This window comes from Rhinatrema bivittatum, chromosome 5 (genome assembly GCF_901001135.1).
Source record: "Rhinatrema bivittatum chromosome 5, aRhiBiv1.1, whole genome shotgun sequence".
NCBI classification, from domain to species: Eukaryota; Metazoa; Chordata; class Amphibia; order Gymnophiona; family Rhinatrematidae; genus Rhinatrema; species Rhinatrema bivittatum.
In genome coordinates, this window is record NC_042619.1 from 89,815,128 (window position 1) to 89,836,672 (window position 21,545).

At 42.2% G+C, this 21,545-nt stretch overlaps 1 protein-coding gene and 1 long non-coding RNA gene across 2 annotated transcripts in view; both read right to left on the reverse strand.

The window, feature by feature from the left end:
• ATP8A2 (ATPase phospholipid transporting 8A2) overlaps positions 1 to 21,545 on the reverse strand; it is a 1,219,142-nt gene that overhangs the window by 621,273 nt on the left and 576,324 nt on the right. The gene's annotated exons all lie outside the window — the stretch shown is intronic.
• The window catches only part of LOC115092076, a 58,683-nt gene that overhangs the window by 2,639 nt on the left and 34,499 nt on the right, over positions 1 to 21,545 (reverse strand). Inside the window, exon 2 of the long non-coding RNA XR_003856899.1 lies at positions 1,395 to 1,487. This is a non-coding gene — a long non-coding RNA (uncharacterized LOC115092076). The remainder of the gene's footprint in view (positions 1 to 1,394; positions 1,488 to 21,545) is intronic.

Here is a 21,545-nt window from a genome sequence, read left to right on the forward strand (position 1 = left end):
GAGGAGCAGCGGCGATGGCGGCGGCGGCAGCACAGAAGGTCTCCGGGGGGTCTCTCTCTCGCGCGGGGAGAAGTGGCCGCACAGACATAGAAATGGGGGAGGGTCTCTCTCCCGCGTGCGCACCTCATCACCGAGCATCGGGCGGGCCAGCAACGAGCCCGGTGGAGAGGCGCGCGCGAGAGAGAGACCCCTGGAGACCTCCCATGGAGCAGCGGCGGTATCTAAGCGTCAGGCACACGTTCTGGATAAGAGAAGAGGGAGTGGAGGAGGGCTGAGGGAGAGGGAAGGGTTTGTCAAGGAGGTGGTGCGGGGAAGGAAGCGGATATGAGTAAGTGGGGAGGGTAAAGTTTTGGAGTATAGAAAAGGGAGTGGAGGAGGGCTGAGGGAGAGGGAAGGGGTTGAAGAGGAGGTGGGAGGGGAAGAAAGAGGATGTGAGTAAGTGGGGAGGGTAAAGTTGTGAAGTACAGAAAAAGGGAGTGGAGGAGGGCTGAGGGGAGAAGGAAGGGGTTGAGGAGGTAGGAGGGGAAGGAAAGGAAAATGAGAAGGGATGGAAGGAAGAGGATGTAAGTGGGAAGGGTAAAGTGGAGTAGAGAAAAAGAGGGAGTGGAGGAGGGCTGAGGGAGGGGGGAGAAGGGGAAGGAAAGGGAAGTTGAGAGGGGAAGGAAAAGGGAAGAGGATATGACTGAACAAATGGGAAGGGTAAGAAGTTCTGGAGAAGAGAAAAAAGAGTGGAGGAGGGCTGGGAGAGGGAAGGGGTTGTAGATGAGGTGAGAGGGGAAGGAAAGGAAAGATGAGAGGGGATGGAAGGAAAAGGGAGTTGTGGAGAACAGAGCGGCTCTAACCGTGCCGGTCTGACGGATGGAATCTCGCCCGTTTTAACGGGCTTAACGGCTAGTTGAAAATATTAAACTATTGGAACACCATTCATTGATATATCTTTTTGACAAAATTTTATTAACAATACCTTCGTTACATTAAAGATTCCCTAAAGAAGATCTCATAAAAGACAATTTGGCAAAAAAGATATATCAATGATTGGTGTTCCAACAGTTTAATATTTTAAATAATTGATATAGATTTCTATGATACTGTTTTGGTTTGTACTTTGATATTGTTTTTAAGTTTTCCTGCTTTCGCTTTTGTTGTGTTGGTTTTGTATTTTTGAGTGTGGATTAATTATGAGTTAATGTGCACTAACTCACAATTAGTGTGCACTAACTGAAATGAAATGAAAAAAATGATGCATATCCCTAATATTTATATCTATCTATCTATATCTATCTTTCTATATCTATATAGATATATATAGTATCTATATATATGTATGATATTACACATTATTATAGTCATGACATGCAAGTACCTTATATGCTTTATTTACAAACATAGCTCACCTTTGTGGCCATGAGGATATGAACAGGGAGAAGGTGAGGATGGGTCCAATAGTAACATCAGACACCTGTATTACTCCACGTAGGACTTCATCACTGTGGGGTAAGAACAATTTTATAACCTTTTTCTTTCATAGACATCACCATTTTATACTTGAGAGGGTGGATGAGAACCCCCCTCTGCTAACCACCCCTTTCACTGTAGGATAGTTTTCAAGAAGGATTTGAAGACGTTCAGTGCATGGTAAAAATATAACACCTGGTCTAAAGCAGCTGCTGAAATTTTACACTTTACTGATTCCACAGGAAATAGCAGGTGTGAGAGCACACCATTCTATTTCCCATGGCCCGGGAAAAGCCTAATTTATATATGCTGTCCCTCATTTATATACAGGTAAGTGAGAATTCTATCCTTTATACAATAAAATACTGAGAGACTCTCTAAATGTACACATTAAGGCCATACTGCATAGCACATTATTGTTAGCATGCACAAAAGGCCTTTCGTGTGTATGTTATATTTTATTATGTAGGCTCTATAGTCTGCTGTTTTAAAACACAAAATCACTAGGGAATACATATTTGCAGTACAACCAATCAGAAGATGAACAATAATGGGCAGTTACAACATAAAATGCATAATGTGTCAATATTTAATTAAGTGAAAAGTTTGTCAGGGTGACCTTTTTCCACCTAAGTACAGGTATCACCCATGAATGGATAATTTAACCTTTTATTTTATTCCTTTCTTTCACCTTCTCTTTCTTGGCACATCTGTACTTTTTCCTGGCAGCATCTAAGTTGGATCTTTTCCCTATGGGAGACACCTGTTTTTCTGTTCATGCTTTAGCAAGTAGAACTATTTTCCTTTCTATAGCGTAAAAAAAAAATTAGTGAAATCTTTTGAAAGCTAGCACCACTGCACAATACTTTATTGACAGTATTGTAAACAGGATTTTCAGTTTTAAATAACATCTTCAATTTAAGAAGGCTGTAAACTTTTATTTTAAGAAGCAAGTAGAGCACTTATAAGGGTATATTCTTGAAACTCAAATATAATGGCATAGATGGCATTTTGACAACTATTTAGCAGTGGGCATTACTCCAATATTTTGTTGGTTTTATAAAGCAAGGTGACACAAATGCTCACTTTCTGCTATTTCATGCCACCTAGAGAAAAATTCAGTCTTTTGCAATGTGATAATAATGCCATAGAATCCTAAAAACAAGTATAACAAATGACTTGGCACAAGTGGAAAGCAACATAGTAGATGATGGCAGAAAAAGACAAAATGGTACATCCATTTTGTCCATTTGTTCCTTTTCACACTGCAAAGGATATATCCAAATAGCCAGCCACATGTCATAGGACAGCACTTCTTAGCCAAGCCAGTTTCTGTTGTCTTCCTCCACTGCATTCTACTCTCCTGGGTAGCTAACATGTAAGATCAGTTTTTTTAGTTCATACCCACCATCCCTCCCGTTTGCAAGCACAAGGTCCCAAAATGATACAAACAGCCACCAACACCAGTGAATTTAATTCTCTGTGGCTTTTCCATAAACCTCCCTGCTACCACTAACCAGTCACATTGATTCGGACAACATGAGGAGTGAATAGCCTGCATTTTTGCCAGGATTGCTAGTTCTAGTTTTAGATGTACTTGCAGCCCAGAGAGACCCAGCTGCTGCTTAATTCTTCCAATTCTTATTCAGTTTTTTGAAACTAAGGATTCTCTATGCCAGGGGTGGCCAACTGGCATCTGATGAGCCACTTGGGGCTGTTTCAAAGTTAAATTCCAGCTTCCAATTGCCACTTTCATGAGCTGCTTACCTTCATGCTTATCCTCCCCACTCACAGCATGACCTGGACTGAACCCAAGGGACTGCCTCAAAATCCCCCGCCCTGGAGTGTTGCAGTGAGCTATTAAAAACTAATGCCATGGCCTCTCATCACATCGACTCTGCTTTCCCTTCTAGCCCGCCCTTTCCCTAACCTCTTGGAGCCTCAACAGCCCACCCAGACCCTGTTGTCAAGGGGCCCTGCCTAGATCCCCCCTGAACACTCATCTAAGTAAAAAAAAATAAAATTATTTATTTACAAGTGGCTGCTGCCACTTGTGCATTCAGAAGATATGTGAGAAAGTTTGTGAGAGTGAGTCCAAGAGCATGTGTGTGAGACAGCAAGCTCACATGTGTGAGTGCATGTCAGTGTGTAAGTATGTGTGAGTGAGCATATGTGTGTGTGTTTGTCAGTAAACATGAGCATTTGTGAGTGAGCATGTGTGTGTTAGTACTTGTGTCATTGAGCATGTCTGTGTCAATAAGCATGTTAATGAGCATGTGTGTGAGTGTGTCAGTAAGCGTATCAGTGAGCAGATATGTGAGTATGTCAGCAAGCGTGTGTTTGTGTGTATGTATGCATCAGTGTGTATGTATATGAGACAAAGAGAGAATAAAGTTTGTGCACCACATTCTGTCCCCTTCCCCCTCCCCATCTCAAGGTGACTAGAAATCAAAAGTTCCCAGATTTGGAGAGTGGAAGATTTTTTAATCCTTATTAATTTTGATTATTGGTTATTATTTGATGTAGCTACTGTTTTGAAAAATATTATTGATGTTTGGGATATGTAAACAAAATATTATATGTGTTTTTTATTATTGGATGTTTTATTTTTCTGCTATTTGAAATATGTTTTTTATTAGTATGGTTTTACTGATATGATATTTTCTATTTCTTGATTTTATTGTTTGATAATTTCTGAGGAATGGTGGTGATTTTGTTTTTCCATTGAGGCACTGCAGCAGGGTCTGGCTTGGTGAGGTTTCCAGTACAGTTTTTGTCTGCATGTTTTTATTTAAAATGTATGGTTTCTTTATTTGCTCTGTTTGTGTTCTCCATGTGTAACCAAGGTGAAGTATTCTTCTAGAGGCCTATACTCAGTAGGCCATTTTGTGAACATGTTATCCGGCTAAGGTTAGCTGGATAACTCGTCCCATATATTCAGCGGGTTAAACATCGTGCTGAATATACTTGCTTAAAGTTATCAGGCTACATGTAGCCGGATAACTTAAAAAACATAAACAACTATGTTTCAACGTAGCCATTTAGGTTTTTAAGTTATCCAGCCTTGAGTGGCCAGATAGCCTGCTGCTTACCCAAATATCTTCAAAAGAGCAGATTAGGTGTGCATGGGGGGTTATTAGAGGCCCTCAAAGTGGCCTACATGTAGGGCATGCGTCAATAGGTATGTCTGGAAAAAGTAACAGATGTTCATTCCATTAATATCATTATCAATGTACATGGATTGCCAAGGTAATATAATGAAAAAGTGACATCGTAGGCAAGGATAACAAGAAATGACTTAAACCAATAATCATAAGAAAAGTAAAGGTGCAATTAAGAGCTAGAACTTCTTATGGGACATTGATAGATTTAATAGTGGCTCCAACTTCACTAAACCTATGTCTTTCTTTCACAAGGGAGAGATTAGGACCTTTCCTATGGTTCCTGTTACTTCCCAAAGCTGTAAACTTTCTGGAAAGGGCTGGCTGGTGTTGGGTTTGTGGCATAGTGTGAACTCTTAGTCACAGTGGTGATGACTCCTCCCACGGGGAGAGGCCCCGTGGGGAACCACAGCGATAGGCTAGACTCAGAGAGCAGACACTGGAGATGGAAAGCTTTATTGTACTGCTGTAGATAGCTGGTAATTATGCAGGAAGGAATGGCACTGAAGTCCAGCAAGGTGCCAATACACTCAGACAGTCTCAGATGTAGAAGTCTCACCCAGATGTACAAGATTGATAGTGTTCCGCTGAGTGGGATAAGCCGAACCTGGTGGGTGGAAGTGGAGAGCTGGATCATAAAGGTACTCATTGAAGAGCAGTGCAGAAATCCTCCTGGTGATGGTGAAGGTGGACCCGAGGTCTGCAGTGCTGGATACTCTGAGCTGGTAGGCCCTCGAGGAGTGAGTACCTGGGAGCGCAGAATCCTGAAAGAGAAGAAAGACCCCCAAGGAGCGGTTGTCAATTAGTAGAAACCCCGAAGGGTAGTTGGAAGCGAAAGAGCCCCGGGGAGCGGGTGCCCAGAGATTCTTCAGGCGTGAGATACCCCGGAGGGTAGCGAGGAGTCTAAGCGTGCAGCTTAGAAGCGGTCAGAGTAGCTAAACCGAAGTCCTTGCTAACTCGTTTGTTGGAAGCGGAGCTGAGGCTTAAATACCTGGAGGTATTGACATCATGCGGTGGGGACGCCCCCGAGGCTCCCGCCATGACGTGTAGAAAAGTGTAGGCAGCATGCGCACGCGTGCCCTGGGAGGCCACAGAAAGGAGCATGGTGGACAGGGACGCCCATGCTGAGTTGGAGACGCTGAGGGTTTCGGCACTCGGCTCCGGAGGCAGCCATCTTACCCATGGAGGAGGAGAAAGGCAAAAAAGAGGTGAAGCAGAGCAGTCGCAGTCGTCTGCGACTGACGGATACAACAATTGGACTGCCCAGCTTGCTCCCTCATCTAAAGGAATACCATGGCAGTTCATGGAGTGTCCCTGTTCTGGGGTACTTTCAGGCCTGGTGGCAGCACACCACTTCTAGGTGCATTAAGGTGCATGCTGCTCACTCCAGATGTCAGATGTTGTGTAGACACAAATCAGTATGGCGGTCACAGTAGCAGCTACAGTGCACAATAAACGTTGTATTCCTATTTCTCTGTATAGACTGAGGACCTGAAGAAGGCCCAGGAGCTGCACCAAAAATAGCAGAGGTGGCTGGACTGTCTGCATGCTAAGTGGGATGGGGCTATCATGGAGATGTTCACATGGTCTGTCGATGTCCTATTTCCTTCAACAGCCACACTATTGGCCTACCATTCGGCCATACCCAGTCTCTGTCTTGAGTATAAACAAACCCTCATGCCTACATATTTTGACCTTGGATGTCTTGGGGTCACAAGCAGCACTGTCATGAAATATTACTTTGAAGGTACCCTCAGGCCTAGCTGGAAATTCTTCATGGTGTTTTAACCCACTCCTAAAGTTATTTCAACTCAATGTATATGCCCCCTATACTCGATACACCTATACATGTTCACCTAAATTTCGGACAAGTAAATACTAATAATGTATAACATTAACTTAAAGTTACCATTACTGTAAGTAAAGTTAAATGTCACCATGTTTCCATTAGTAAAGTTAAAAGTTGCCATACTACCGTTAGTAAAGATTAATATTAAAGTGTATCTGTTAATATATTATATCAATGTTATGACTTTTAATGTAAGAAGTAGTTATATCTATAAACCAGAGTGAAGGCTTGTACCAAACTTCGGTATATAAGAACACACACACACACACACAATAAATAAATAAATTATATATATATATATATATATATATATATATATGCAGCACATAGAGTGAGTGTATGTATGTGTATATATATATATATATATATATATATATATATAGCAATCAAAAAATATTGGCAATATCGTCTCTAGTGCTATGACTAGCAATATACCAAAAAACCCCCTTACATTGACAAATGTATGGGAGACAACTAGCACTTTTGTGATTTCAAAAATTTCAAAATAAGATGTTACTTAAAAAGAATCATTTCTTTATTGAAAACTTAATCACCTGTCACTATTACACATATTAGATTTTCAACATATCACAAGATACATACACACTAAAATTTACATAGAGTCCACTAAAGTATATCCCTCACTTCTCTCCTACTTCTTGCCTCGACCTTACCCTAGACGGACCTTGTACCTCCTGATCCCATTGATGTTAATTTGGGTCTTTGTGGGCGAATACACCTCTTACATCAAAAACCTTATGTATTTTCTTAGATGATAACCCTATATCTTTCCGAAAATTATGTATCCTTGGTGTATTCCATTCAACCAGTTCTTTTATCCATCCCGACAAGGACCTCGTTTCGCCACTACTGGCTTCTTCAGGGGAATATTCTTGTTAAGACCCAACATCAAGAAATACCCATGGCTCCCACCACTCGTGTCTACAATACATAAAACAATATTACAAAAAACAGAAATTACAAATTTGACACATACTTTGATGTATTTATCTCCTATTTGGTCATATCTTTCCAATTAACCCTAACTTATTTAAAACATTAAATATATTCAATTGTTAATGTTGCTTAAATGATAATAAATCAACTTTTTCGTTTGTAGAAATCTTATCCTAAGTCCCACTCCTACCTAAAAATGTTTTTGAATCCATTGGTCAAGAAGAGTCGATCTTATATACGAGATTCTTCAGATTTCATTTTACGTATTCAATCATTGACTGAAGTAGAGGATAGGTGGTTACTGGTGACAGCGGACATAGTGTCGCTGTACACCAGTATCCCTCAAGAGGATTCTTTATATGTGATCTATGAAGCGCTGCGAGCTAATGAATTTTCGGAAAAAAAGAGTAAGTTCATTACAGAAACAGCTAGAATAGCTCTAACAAAATTTTTTTTCAGATACAAAGACAAATATTATCAGCAAATCCAAGGTACGGCCATGGGCGCAACTATGGCGCCCTCGGTAGCGTGCCTGTATGTTTCTAAGTTCGAGGAGAAGTACATTTATTCATCACCATTTTGGTCAAAGATTTTGTGTTGGGTTCGTTTCATAGATGACATATTCTTCATCTGGATGGGTTCTACACAGACTTTTACAGAGTTCCAAGTATGGATGAATTCGCTGGATTCAAATTTACAGTTCACTTTTTCTGCAAATGAAAGAACAATTTCCTTTTTGGATCTACAGATATATAAGCAGGAACAACAATTGGCCACGTCAATATTTGTAAAATCGACAGATCGCAATAATTTATTGCACTTTAGTAGTTTCCACCCGCAGAACCTCCGCACTAACATTCCAGCGGGACAATTTCTTAGATTGCGACGATTATGCGGCAATATGGAAGAATATAAAAAACAGGCGATAAAGATGCGGGATAAGTTTCTAACAAGGGGATACCCCAAAAAAATCATTAGGAAAGCATATAAAAGAGGGTTATATGCAGATCGTACATCCTTACTCCAAACACGACATCGAAGTGACGAGGAAAGATTAGTATGTGTACTACCATACTCCCAACGGACCCATAAGATTCAGGATATAATCTTACAACATTGGCATGTTTTAACGTTACATGAATGTTTACAGGATAGACCGTTGTTCGCTAAAACTAGAGGGCGCAACCTACGAGATCTTTTAGTACACTCGGATTCAAGGCAATCGAACATAGAACAAATGCCGGGTCAGTATAAATGCCAAGGTTGCTCAGTTTGTAAACATGTTATAGAGACACGGAGTTTTCAACATCCCACTTTGCCATATAAGCAAGTTCTTACTAATCGTTTTGATTGCAGCACAGACAGGGTGATATATGTCATCATATGCCCCTGTCAAAAATTATACATTGGCCAAACCAAATTACCAATTCGCACCCGTATTATACAACACAGGAGTTGTATACATACTGGCAAAATTGATTCACCATTGGTCAAGCATTGGCAGGACTATGGACATTTAGAGGACCAATTAAAATTTTGTATTTTACAACAGCGCCCCAATAAGAGAGGTGGTCATGTTTCCCAGGATCTCAGACAAACAGAACAGAGATTCATTTATTACTGGCAAACGACAGCACCAAGGGGACTGAATGTAACAATTGAATGGGAAGCGTTTTTGTAGAAAGGATTAGGGCCAAATTGATGTTTACTGGTTCAAAATGTTGGTCTGAGAAATATAATTGTTGCTTGGATAGGCAATTTCTTAACATCTGTGAATGAGGTATAATTCAAGTGTGATTTGGCATTTAAAAGCAAGGTTATATATGGGGGATACAGTTCAAAGATTGGGTTTAGATTTTTTAATTTAATCTGATTGGACGACAACACTGTGGGTAAGTTTAAGACGAAGAGATTGATATAACAGGAGTCAGTATTAAAGGGTCTGATTTAAGGACAAGGTAGGGCAGGGGTTGAAATATAGGAATCACGATGTAGAGGTTTGGGAGGAGGGGAGTTGGAGTGAGAGAGTGGATTGGTTGCTTTTATGCGGAGAGGAGGAGCATAAAAGGGTAGGTTGGTGGTATAAGCCTCATTATGAGATGTTGAGGCGCTGCGTATAAAAAGAGAGCGTGGATTGGTCGCTTTACTGTGAAGAGGAGGAGTATAAAAGGGCAGGTCGGTGGTATAAGCCTCAGTAGGAGACGCTGAGGAGATTTGTACGGTGGTAAAACGTAAAAGGTGAGCGTTGCTTCTTTTTTATATGTTTTCAAGTTGAGGCTTTTTGTAACATATTGGCTGAGGGTCTTATGCTGTTTCTTATTTAGACTAGTAGATCACGATTGAGAAAGTTTGGGCTAATGAATAAATATATCTGAGGGGGTATCCAAGCGTGGACCGGCCGCTCTAACGTGGAGAGGAGGAGTATAAAAGGGGTAGACCGGCGGTATAAGCCTCAGTAGGAGACGTTGAGGAGACATGTATGGTGGTAAAACGAAGAAGGTGAGCGTTGCTGCTTTTTTTGTAATATGGTGAGGTGTATTGTAACAGATTGGCTGAGGGTCTTACTTCGTTTTTTTCATCTAGACTAGTAGATAACGGCCGAGATAGTTTGGGTCAACGTTTGAACATATCCGAGTGGGTATATATTGTTCACCGTGCGATTTAAGGAGCAAGTTTGAAGATCGGTGGTATGGCGACTCCATTTTTGAAAGCGGTCATTGTTTGAAAAAGGTATAATTTCAAATAAGGCTTTGCGTATTGAAGGCAGTGACTCCTTAAAAAGCACGGTTATAAACTTTGTGGTCTTCACAGGTGTGGTGTGAGACGAGGAAGATCCAGGAAGTGGAATTTTTGGTCAATACAAAGGGAGCTGGGCTTCTGACAGAGCGGAGAGGTAAAGCTATAATGGTTTCATTGTGGGAGTATCATAAGACTATACCTGATGTAAAGATTTATATTTAATCAATTTTTGATAGTTTTTGTCAAAAACTTAGTCCAAAGTGAAGGTCTAACGCAAAAAACTTTTCTTGTTTGAATTATTTAATAGGATAACACTCATATTCGGGAGTTTTTTCATGATAAACAACGGGAGCCATTGAGCCGGAGTGAATTGAGTGTGTTGTGTCTGAGTCCGCTCCTTCATTTTTAGGTAGGAGTGGGACTTAGGATAAGATTTCTACAAACGAAAAAGTTGATTTATTATCATTTAAGCAACATTAACAATTGAATATATTTAATGTTTTAAATAAGTTAGGGTTAATTGGAAAGATATGACCAAATAGGAGATAAATACATCAAAGTATGTGTCAAATTTGTAATTTCTGTTTTTTGTAATATTGTTTTATGTATTGTAGACACGAGTGGTGGGAGCCATGGGTATTTCTTGATGTTGGGTCTTAACAAGAATATTCCCCTGAAGAAGCCAGTAGTGGCGAAACGAGGTCCTTGTCGGGATGGATAAAAGAACTGGTTGAATGGAATACACCAAGGATACATAATTTTCGGAAAGATATAGGGTTATCATCTAAGAAAATACATAAGGTTTTTGATGTAAGAGGTGTATTCGCCCACAAAGACCCAAATTAACATCAATGGGATCAGGAGGTACAAGGTCCGTCTAGGGTAAGGTCGAGGCAAGAAGTAGGAGAGAAGTGAGGGATATACTTTAGTGGACTCTATGTAAATTTTAGTGTGTATGTATCTTGTGATATGTTGAAAATCTAATATGTGTAATAGTGACAGGTGATTAAGTTTTCAATAAAGAAATGATTCTTTTTAAGTAACATCTTATTTTGAAATCACAAAAGTGCTAGTTGTCTCCCATACATTTGTCAATGTAAGGGGGTTTTATATATATATATATATATATATATATATATATATATATATATATATATATATATACATACATACATACACTCACTCTATGTGCTGCATCATGGCCCTTGATATGTACACCATAAACCAATGCTAAATACTGTAACACAGAATCTACCTCCAATCCCATATGAAAAACAAGGCACCATCTATGTATAAAGTTATGTCACATTGTTTACTTGTTATTTTATACAGTCTGTTGCTCTTGTATGCCACTTACTGGCTACTTCTCTCTTGTTCTCTGTAGTCCCATCCCCGGTTCCTGTTTGATGTATTTTCCACCTTCAGTTCTGATGTAAACCGGTATGATGTAACTACTAATACCAGTATAAAAAAAGCTTCAAATAAATAAATAATAAATAAATAAATAAATAAATCTAGTACAATTACTGCTGAACATAAGCTTTCATATCTCGTGACCATTATAGGCTCTTGCTATTACCTGTCACACAGATTGATTTTTTTGATTGGATGACTAAAGAATTGGATCGAGGAAGAGTGCCTGATGTGATCTACTTGGATTTCAGCAAAGCTTGGGATACAGTCCTGCATAGAAGGCTTTTGAATAAAATGAGAAGCTTGGGTGTGAGCGCCAAAGTGGTGGCATGCATTACAAACTGGTTGATGGACAGAAGACAGCATGTAATGGTAAGTGGAACCTACTCTGAAGAGAGAACGATATTAAGTGGAGTGCCACGAGGATCGGTGATGGAATCAGACCTGTTCAATATCTTTGTGAGCGACATTGCAGAAAGGATAGAAGGTAACGTTTGTCTATTTGTGGATTATAGTAAAATCTGCAACAGAGTGGACACGCCGAAAGGAATAGTGATGAGACACAATTTAAGGAAGCTTGAAAGGTGATCGAAAATATGGCATCTGGGATTCAATGCCAAGAAGTGCAGAGTCATGCATGTGGGATATGATAATTCAAAAGAGCTTTATGTGATGGTGGGTGAAGTGCTGTTGTGCACAGAGCAGGAGAGGGACCTTGGGGTGATAGTGTCTAGCAATCTGAAGATGAAGAAGCAATGTGACAAGGCAATAGCTAAAGCCAGAAGAATTCTGGGCTGCATAGAGAGAGGAATAACCAATAAGAAAAAGGAGGTGATAATCCCCTTGTACAGGTCATTGGTGAGGCCTCACCTAGAGTATTGTGTTCAGTTCTGGAGACCGTTATCTCAAAAGGGACAGAGACAGGATGGAGGCAGTCCAGAGAAAGGCGACAAAAATGGTGAGGGTGTCTCCATCAATTGACTTATCAGGAGAGATTGAAGATCTTAAATATATATACCATAGAAGAGAGGAGATACAGGGGGGATATGAAAGGTTTTAATGATGCACAATCAACATGCCATACAAGTCACCATTGGAAATAAATCAATAGAACTAGGGGTCATGTAATGAAACTCCAGGAAGGACGACTCAGAACCAACATCAGGAAATATTTCTTCACAGAGAGGGTGGTGGATGCCTGGAATGCCCTTCTGGAGGAGGTGGTAAAGACTAAATCAGTGAAAGATTTCAAAGGGGCATGGGATAAACACTATGAATCCCTAAAGGTTAGAGGATGGAAATGAAGAAAAGAATGCATGGGGGTAACTTGCTGGTGTGGCAGTTACTACCCTTAACCAATAAGCTTGATACTTCTGATGCAACGCCAACATTGCTCTCTGCTTCAACAGCAAGAAGGAATGGAAAACTGGACTCTGACAGCAACCAGCAAGGGCTCTGACATTGAAGGTTTTGGGATACTAAATATGGAGGTGACCTGTATGGCATGGCAGATGCTTCGCGGCAGATGCTAACATAAGCTTGCTGGGCAGACTGGATGGACCTTTTCTGCTGTCATTGTCTATGTTTCTATGTTTCTATGACATGGGTGTCTTGCAGATAGGAGCACCTCCCTTTGCCTACATCTTTCCCAGAAAAGGATTGCCCTCTAACTGGCAGAATGATGGTGCACATTGCACCCTGAGTACATAAAATGACACATTTTCTTTTCTCATCACATATGATACCTCCTTACGTCATCTCAGGAGGAGGAGAAGGAGAACTAAGAAATAGAAGAGGAAGACAAGGATCCAAACCTTCCTGAAGCCACTACAGATGCCAACCATGGGGAGGATCAGGCTGCATCACCACCACCATTCTAGTGGAGTGGTAGTCCAGCACCTCCCTGTGCTCATAGGAGGTCCCAAGCCTGCGGATCAAGCCACCGCTCACTCCATTCCAGTAGGAACTCCTTTCCATTCTGCCCCAGAATCAAGGGATGTTGGAATTTAAGTTGTCCAGCCTTTTCTGGCTGAAGGACTCACCTTCAGCCAGCCAGACTCACCTCTACCCCTCCCACCATCATCTGCTTCCCTGCCAATGGCTTCTGAGCCTGGATCAGTGTCTGGAACACTCACTCCAGGCAACGAGCCAATGTCTCAGTGTGCTTTTGGTGAAGGCATGCAGATGATGATGGAGGGATCTGACCTGAACTCTGGGCACAAAGGTGGGTGACTCACCAACACATGAGAGTGCCTCACAGCAGCTCTTGAGCTCATTGGTATGAGGCCACCACCACAATGACTTGACTTCTAAACTTTCAGGATCTGACCTCCCTGGGCCTATTTTATGTATGTATTTTGATCCCTAGATTTTCCTAACCCATCCCATTTTTTTTAAAATAAAAATTGTAAATAGATCTTTTAAAGTTTAAAATATTTTACATGAATTTATTAAAGTTTAAATGTTTATATTCTCTTTGGATGTGTCTCTCCCTTATTTATTGCATTGTAAGGTTTATTTTCTACAACAGGTGCCTTTAAGGACATTCTATAGCCATAAATATATGACCCACACTTCTCATGCAGGTTTGTCCACTATTGTTATCTTCCTCTTATCTACCCTTACAACAGCATTTAGATTTGGTTACAATGTGTTAACATTGCACCCCTAAAAGTTAACAGTAAGGGAGACTCAAATCTGAGGTTAAAATCTACATGTACTACTTCCCCCACCCCCTCCCCCCAGAGAGTACTAGATGTAAGGACAGCAGGATGTTACTTCTCAAACATGGGTGACATCATCAAATGGAGCCCCAATGTGGAAAACTTATGTAAAAGTTTCTACAACTCTAGGCACACTGAGCATGCCCAACATGCACTATACCAGTGGTTTTCAACCTTTTTTCTGTCGGGACACACCTAACAGATGGTTCTCACATGTGTGATACACTGAACACATGATCGTCATGGGGCTAAATGTAAACATGTATTTTATTTATTTATTTAAATCTTTTCTATACCGACATTCATGGGAATATCACATCGGTTTACATTGAATCGGGATAACCATTAACTTAGGAAATTAGAAATTACATATAACTTAAGGGAGCTGTAATTGGGAGAGAGGGCTAAAGTAGCAGAGTCAGGTACCAGAAAGGTATGGTAACAAAAAAGTTAACAATTGATTAAGATATATGACAATATATAACAATTATTTACAGTATGTAGGTTAGTTACTTGAATGAGATAGTAACCTGATTAGAGAGAAAAAGGAAAAAGAATAAAGGCTATTGGGATATCAGATTTCGCTGGTAAGAGGGGAAGGGGAGGCGGGTGGATCTACAGGATCCCCCCTGACCCCCCAACAATGGCTAGAGAACAAAACTAGGACATTCCCTGTTCAATTTACCATACAAAAAAGATATTTCTGGTGTCATCTCAGTAACATCAACATAAACACTACCAGGTGCAATAGCCCTCCTTATCAAAAAACAGTAATTTACCATCAATGTATGTTCTATTGAGAAAACACAACAATTAATATTGATACAAATGCCTACATGCTAGTAAAATACTTCACCTTGGTCACACACATAGAATCGACCTTCACCAAGTACAGAAAGACCACAAATTACAAAAATGGAAACAGAAACTGGAATAGAAACCCAAAAAAGCCACTCTGAATTCTGTGCAAAACAGAAATATAGCACCTAACAGACTTCCAGGATCTGCAATAATGTACACAAACTAATGTGCGCAAAGTTACACCTGCATTATGGAACTCAAACAGTAACAACCCTACCTATGAAAAGGCAGCACTGCAAAAATTACACCAGGCCCTAAACACCAATACACCTCCTATTAGGAAAACAGAACAAGCCAAGCTGCTATAGATCCCTACCAAGAAACTACAAGCTTACAGAACACCCTTAGCTGGGTCACACACGCAGAACACAGACAGACCCTCACCAAATACAGAATAAAGTGACCATAAAGCTAATATTTTTGTTTTTATGTTGTTGCACTACATACAGAGTTTGGCTTCTTGCTGTTTCCAGTTCAGTTTTTGTCTCCACATTTCTATTTATACATTCCTCGAGAAATATAAAATAATTCTAAAACTAGAATATAATAAATGTTTCAAAACAACCGATAAATAAAATAACATCCAATCATTAAAAATTTTCAAAATTATTAAAAATTCTCCAAACACCAATAAAATATTTCTAAAAGCAGACACATCACATAATACCCAATAATTAAAATGGCAGTCAATCAAGAAAGATAAACTTAAAAAGCCACCTTTACTTACCTTCTCCAGTAACTCTCCTACTCCATTCCCCTGTATGCCAATAGCACATACCAGAAGCAGCAAGGGCTGCTGAAGCTCTCTCCTCACGTTCCTCTTCCTTAGGGCCCATGATTAGTCTATTTCTCACACACACACACACACACTTTCTCTCACACACACACCAGTCACCTTCCTGATCAATCTCTCTTTCTTTCACACACACCAGTCACCTCCCTGACCAATGTCTCTTTCTCTCAAACCCACATACCAGTAATCTCCCTGACCAATATCTTTCTCTCCCTCACACACACCAGTCACCTCCCTGACTAATGCCTTTCTCTCACACACACGTCACCTCCCTGACCAATGTCTCTTTCTCTCATACACACACACACAACCAGTCACCTCCCTGACCAATGTCTCTCTCTCACATACAGTCACCTCCCTGACCAATCTATTTCTCTCTCTCTCACACACACACAAACACCAGTCACCTCCCTGAACAATCTCTCTTTCTCTCTCACACCAGTCTAGTCCCTGACCAATCTCTTTCTCTCACCCACACCAGTGACTTTCCTGAGCAGTATCTTGCTCTCAAACGTTCTCTTATTCACACACACACATTCTGGCTCACTCTCTCTGTCTCATTCACTCCCCCCCACCCCCAGTACACATGGCAGCTACAGCACAAGGTAGCCAGTATGCTGCTATTAAAAGCAGAGTCCTGACAGGCTAGAAACTGCAGCAGGAATGACCTCCCTGCCCCGCAACGGTAAGAAGGCAGCACTCAGCTGATTGCTTGTGCTGCTATCATGGCACAGAGCAGTTAGCCTAGAATGTAATTTTATGTTTTTTCTTCTCCCCACCCCAGCCTATTATGTATTTATTTATTTATTTATTTTGCAGTTTGATTTCTTGCTGGTGTTGCACTGGCGAGAAAAGGGGAGGTTAGAGCCAGGGAGGGGGGGACAGCGGCACTGTACTTCTGCAGCCCTGGCAAAGTGGCCAGCCAGCACAGATTTTCAGCTCCGGGTCCAGGCAGCTGGATGACTTTCCCCAGGAAATCCCGGTGGCCATATTCTCAGCTGACTGCTCTGTGCCACGATGATCCTAGTACAGACAAACTGCTGAGTGTAGCGGGGCCGGGGAGAGCCTTGGGATGCGATTGCTGCTGCATGGCCTTTTCTTCTTCCCGCGTGCCCGGTAAACATCACTTCCTCTTCCGGGCCATGGGAGCAGGAAGAAGAAAAGGTCATGTTCCTGTTGCCGGCTTTTACTAACACTGTTGCTGTTCCCCCTCGGGGCTTGAATGTGCTGATAGCCCAAGTGTTTGTCTCGCTGAGGTAAAAGGATGGGGGGGGGGGGGAGAGCAGCAAGTGCACGACACAGCTGCCGGTGCTTCGCGACACACCGGTTGAGAACCATTGCACTATACCACTCATCCACGCAGGGTTGCTCTTCAGTTTCATAACATAGAATTACAATTAAAATAAAAAATACGAGAAACCCAACTCTGTGGGATGGCGGGCGGTTTTGTGAGGACTAACATCCTGCTGTCCTTGGAGAATACCTGTTACAGGTAAACAACTCTGCTTTCTCTGAGGACAAGCAGGATGATATTCCTCACACGAATGAATCCCCAGCTACATGCTGCTCCCCAACACAAAAAGGGGATCAAAAGACACCCAACAGGTGCCAATGGGCACAACAGTGCTGTTAGAAACAAAGGGGGAGCAGCCTGAACCTAAATAATGAGCCCTAGGCAGGGAGAGGTGGGTTCTAATCCTCAAAGAGATTCCAAAGGACAGACTGGCCAAAGCTCCTGTTGCGTCGGCCATCCCTATCCATTCAATAGTGAGATGCAAATGTGTGGAGAGAACTCCACATCGCAGCCTTGCAGATCTCCTCCATGGGAACTGTTCGCAAGTGAGCTACCGATGGTGCCATGGCTCTGACAGAATGAGCCTTGAAATGACCCTCAAGATGCAGTCCCACCTGGGCATAACAGAAGGAGATGCAATCTGCTAGCCAATTGGAAGGTATCTATTTGGCAAAGGCAATTCCCAACCTGCTCTTATCAAAAGAAACAAAAAGTTGGGTGGACTGTCTATGGGCTTCTGTCTGCTGCAGATAGAAGGCTAAAGCTCGCTTACAGTCCAAACTGTGCAGTGCTCATTTGCCTTGGTGTGAATGGGGCCTGGGAAAGAATATTGACAAGACAACTGACTGGTTAAGATGGAGATCTGTCACACCTTAGGCAGGAACTTAGGGTGCATATGCAAGACCACCCTGTCATGATAAAACTTAGTATAAAGTGGATAAGTTACTAATGCCTGGAGCTCGCTGATTCTGTGTGCTAAAGTGACTGCCACCAAAAATATGACCTTCCAGGTCAGGTACTTCAGGTCACAGGTGCACAGCAGCTCAAAAGGAACTTTCATCAGCTGGGCTAACACCACATTGAGACCCCAAGACCACAGCGGGAAGCCTTATGGGAGGCTTCAATTGAAGCAGGCCCTGAATGAAACATACAGCTATAGGCTGTACAGAGATGGGCATACCATCTACACCATGGTGGTATTTGCCAATTGTACTAAGATGAATTGTAACGGAGTTGGGTTTGAGACAGCCTCCGATAGGTGTAGAAGGTAATCAAGCAGTTTTTGTGTGGGGCAGGAGAAGAGATCTAGAGCCTTCTGCTCACACCACATGGAAAACCTCCTCCACGTTAGTCTATAGTGGAAGGCTTTCTAGAAGCTACCAAGACCCGAGACACATCTTCTGAAAGATTAAGCAGCTGCAGAATTAACCTCTCAGAATGCAAGCTGTGAGTGACAGGGTCTGGAGGTTAGAATGCCGCAGCCTGCCCTGATCTTGCATGATGAGATCTGGTGAAGTCCCCAGACTGATTGGTATTCGGAAGGACAACTCCCATAGAAGTGGAAACCTGACCTGTCTCAGCCAATGAGGGGCTATAAGGATCATAGTCCCTCTGTTCTTGCAAAGCTTCAAAGGAGTCTTTGCCACTAAGAGAATTGTAGAATACATTCCTGGCCTCAGCGACCCCGACAACAACCCCAGCAGGCGCCCGGCGCCCACGAGGACAGCAGGAGCTGGAAGAAGGGCAGAAGAGAGTCCAGACAAGCACCGGAGTGGCCCTGCCTCCATAGCGAGGAGGCTCGCCCCGGTGACATCAGCAAGAAGTGCCAGATCTGCCTTTAAAAGGATGCACGCTCTCCAGGCGTCCCTCTGGCCTCAGCAACCCCGACAGCCCCAGCAGGCACCCACGAGGTCGGCAGGAGCCAGAAGAAGGGCAGAAGAGCGCCCCGATGAGCACCGGAGCGGCCCTGCCTCCACGGCAAGGACGCCCGCCCCGGTGACATCAGCAAGAAGTGCTGGACCTACCTTTAAAGGGAGGCGCGCTCTCCAGGCATCCCTCTTGCCTCAGTGACCCCAATGACTGCCCCAGCGGGCGCCCACGAGGTCGGCAGGAGCTGGAAGAAGGGCAGAAGAGCACCCCAACGAGCACCGGAGCAGCCCTGCCTCCACGGTGGAGAGGCCCGCCCCCGCTGATATCAGCAAGAAGTGCCAGATCTACCTTTAAAGGGAGGCGTGCTCTCCAGGCGTTGCGTGTCGAAGGAGCATAACAAAGTGGCTCTCCCCTTTGTGCACCCATTAGTGCAAACCTTTGTGCAGACCCCAAACCCAGAAAATTTGCTGCTACACTCCACAAGAAATGGCAAATGCTCAAACCCCTGACTACATCCACCTCAAGACCCACAGAAAGGATCAAAGCACGGATAATCCACAGAAGGAAACAAGAAAGGATCAAAGCACAGATAACCCACAGAAGGAAACAAGAAGAAAAACAAAGAAATATTGTGAGTACCAACACACAAACATCACTCACATCAACACTAAGACCTACAGCAGTTACATAGCACTATCATTCCTACTATTCAACGCACAATCCATAGTAAAGAAAATACCCATCATCTCCGACCTACTTGACGATTACAAACCAGATTTCTTAGCCATCACAGAAACATGGATAAGAAACACTGACCCAGTCTTAATCAACCAAATCAATAACCTCAACTACAGAACGTTTTCAATCCTCTGACCAAAAAAGAAAGGAGGAGGTCTAATGTTAATCATCAAAAAAAAACCTACAGATGAAATTACTCCCAACTAACACCCACCCACCACTGGAAATTGCACTATTCGACTCACCTTTACTACAAATCTGTCTTGTATACTGTCCCCCCAATTCACTAGATCGGAACTGCTCATCACTGATAGAATTCTTCTTGACCAAACTATCAACAAACCCATCATCATCTTAGGAGATTTTAACATACACTTTGACACAATCCCCCCATTCCCCCACATGCACCTCAATAACAGACGCCCTCTCAACCCTAGGCCTAAGTCAAATCATCAAAGGCCCAATGCACAAAGCAGGTCACACAATAGACCTTGTCTTCATCAATACTGACATATGGGCTACTTACCACACAAGTATCACTAATATCCCCTGGTCGGACCACTCTCTAATCACTCCAATCTGACTTCCAACTGTAAATTTACAACAGAAAAAAGCCCACCTAGATCCTTCTCCTACCGGCCACCCTTCAACATAGAGACACTTCAAGATAATCTACAAACAGAACTAACAAACACAGACCTATCTAACGCAGAAAACGCTACCTCCTCCTGGCTCACCATCACTAAAACAATAGCAGACAAGATAAACCCCATGATAAAGAAAATAAAAAACCCAAAACACCAGAACCAATGGTACAACGACAACATCAGATCAGCCAAACGTGAACTCCGAAAGAAAGAGAAAACCTGGCGGAACAACAAAACAACTACACTACTGAACGCCTACCAATCACACTTAGCATACTACAAAAAACGTCTTTTTTTGCGTTGTGGATACTTCTACTCAAACAAAATAAACAAATTCCAACATAACCCAAGAATCCTTTTCAATATTGTACAAATCCTAACTAAATCCTCCAATGACCAGACATCACCAACCTCCAAGCTTTCACACAACAACTTTGCAGATTTCTTTAACGAAAAAATAAAAAACCTCATAAATAACAACCTCAACAACAACACGCAAGACCCAAAAATACAAATCAATCAAACACCAAGCTGGCCCAACTTTGATTCAGCATCAGCAAAAAAATGAACCCAGCTAAGCACCCTATCGATAGCATACCCATACAGACGATCAAAGCCATCGAACCATCAATAACCAAAATGTTAACCGACATCGTGAACCTATACCTCACAGAAGGAAACTACCCTGACTGCCTAAAATCAGCAATTATCAAACCCATACTGAAAAAGACCAACCTTGATCCAGAAAACCCAATAAACTACCGACCCATATCAAACCTACCATTCATTGCCAAAATTATTGAAAAAATCATCCACTCCCAACTCAGCGACCACCTGGAAAGGAACAACATTCTGCTCCCCACGCAATTCGGCTTCAGGAAACACCTGAACTCCGAGTCGATAATCCTATCATTAAATGACACCGTGCTCAAAGGCTTTGACAATGGCCACAGCTACCTTCTAGATATCAGCAGCCTTCAACACAGTAAACCACTCAATCTTGCTTGACCGTCTCTCCGAAATTGGTGCAAATGAAAAAATCCTAC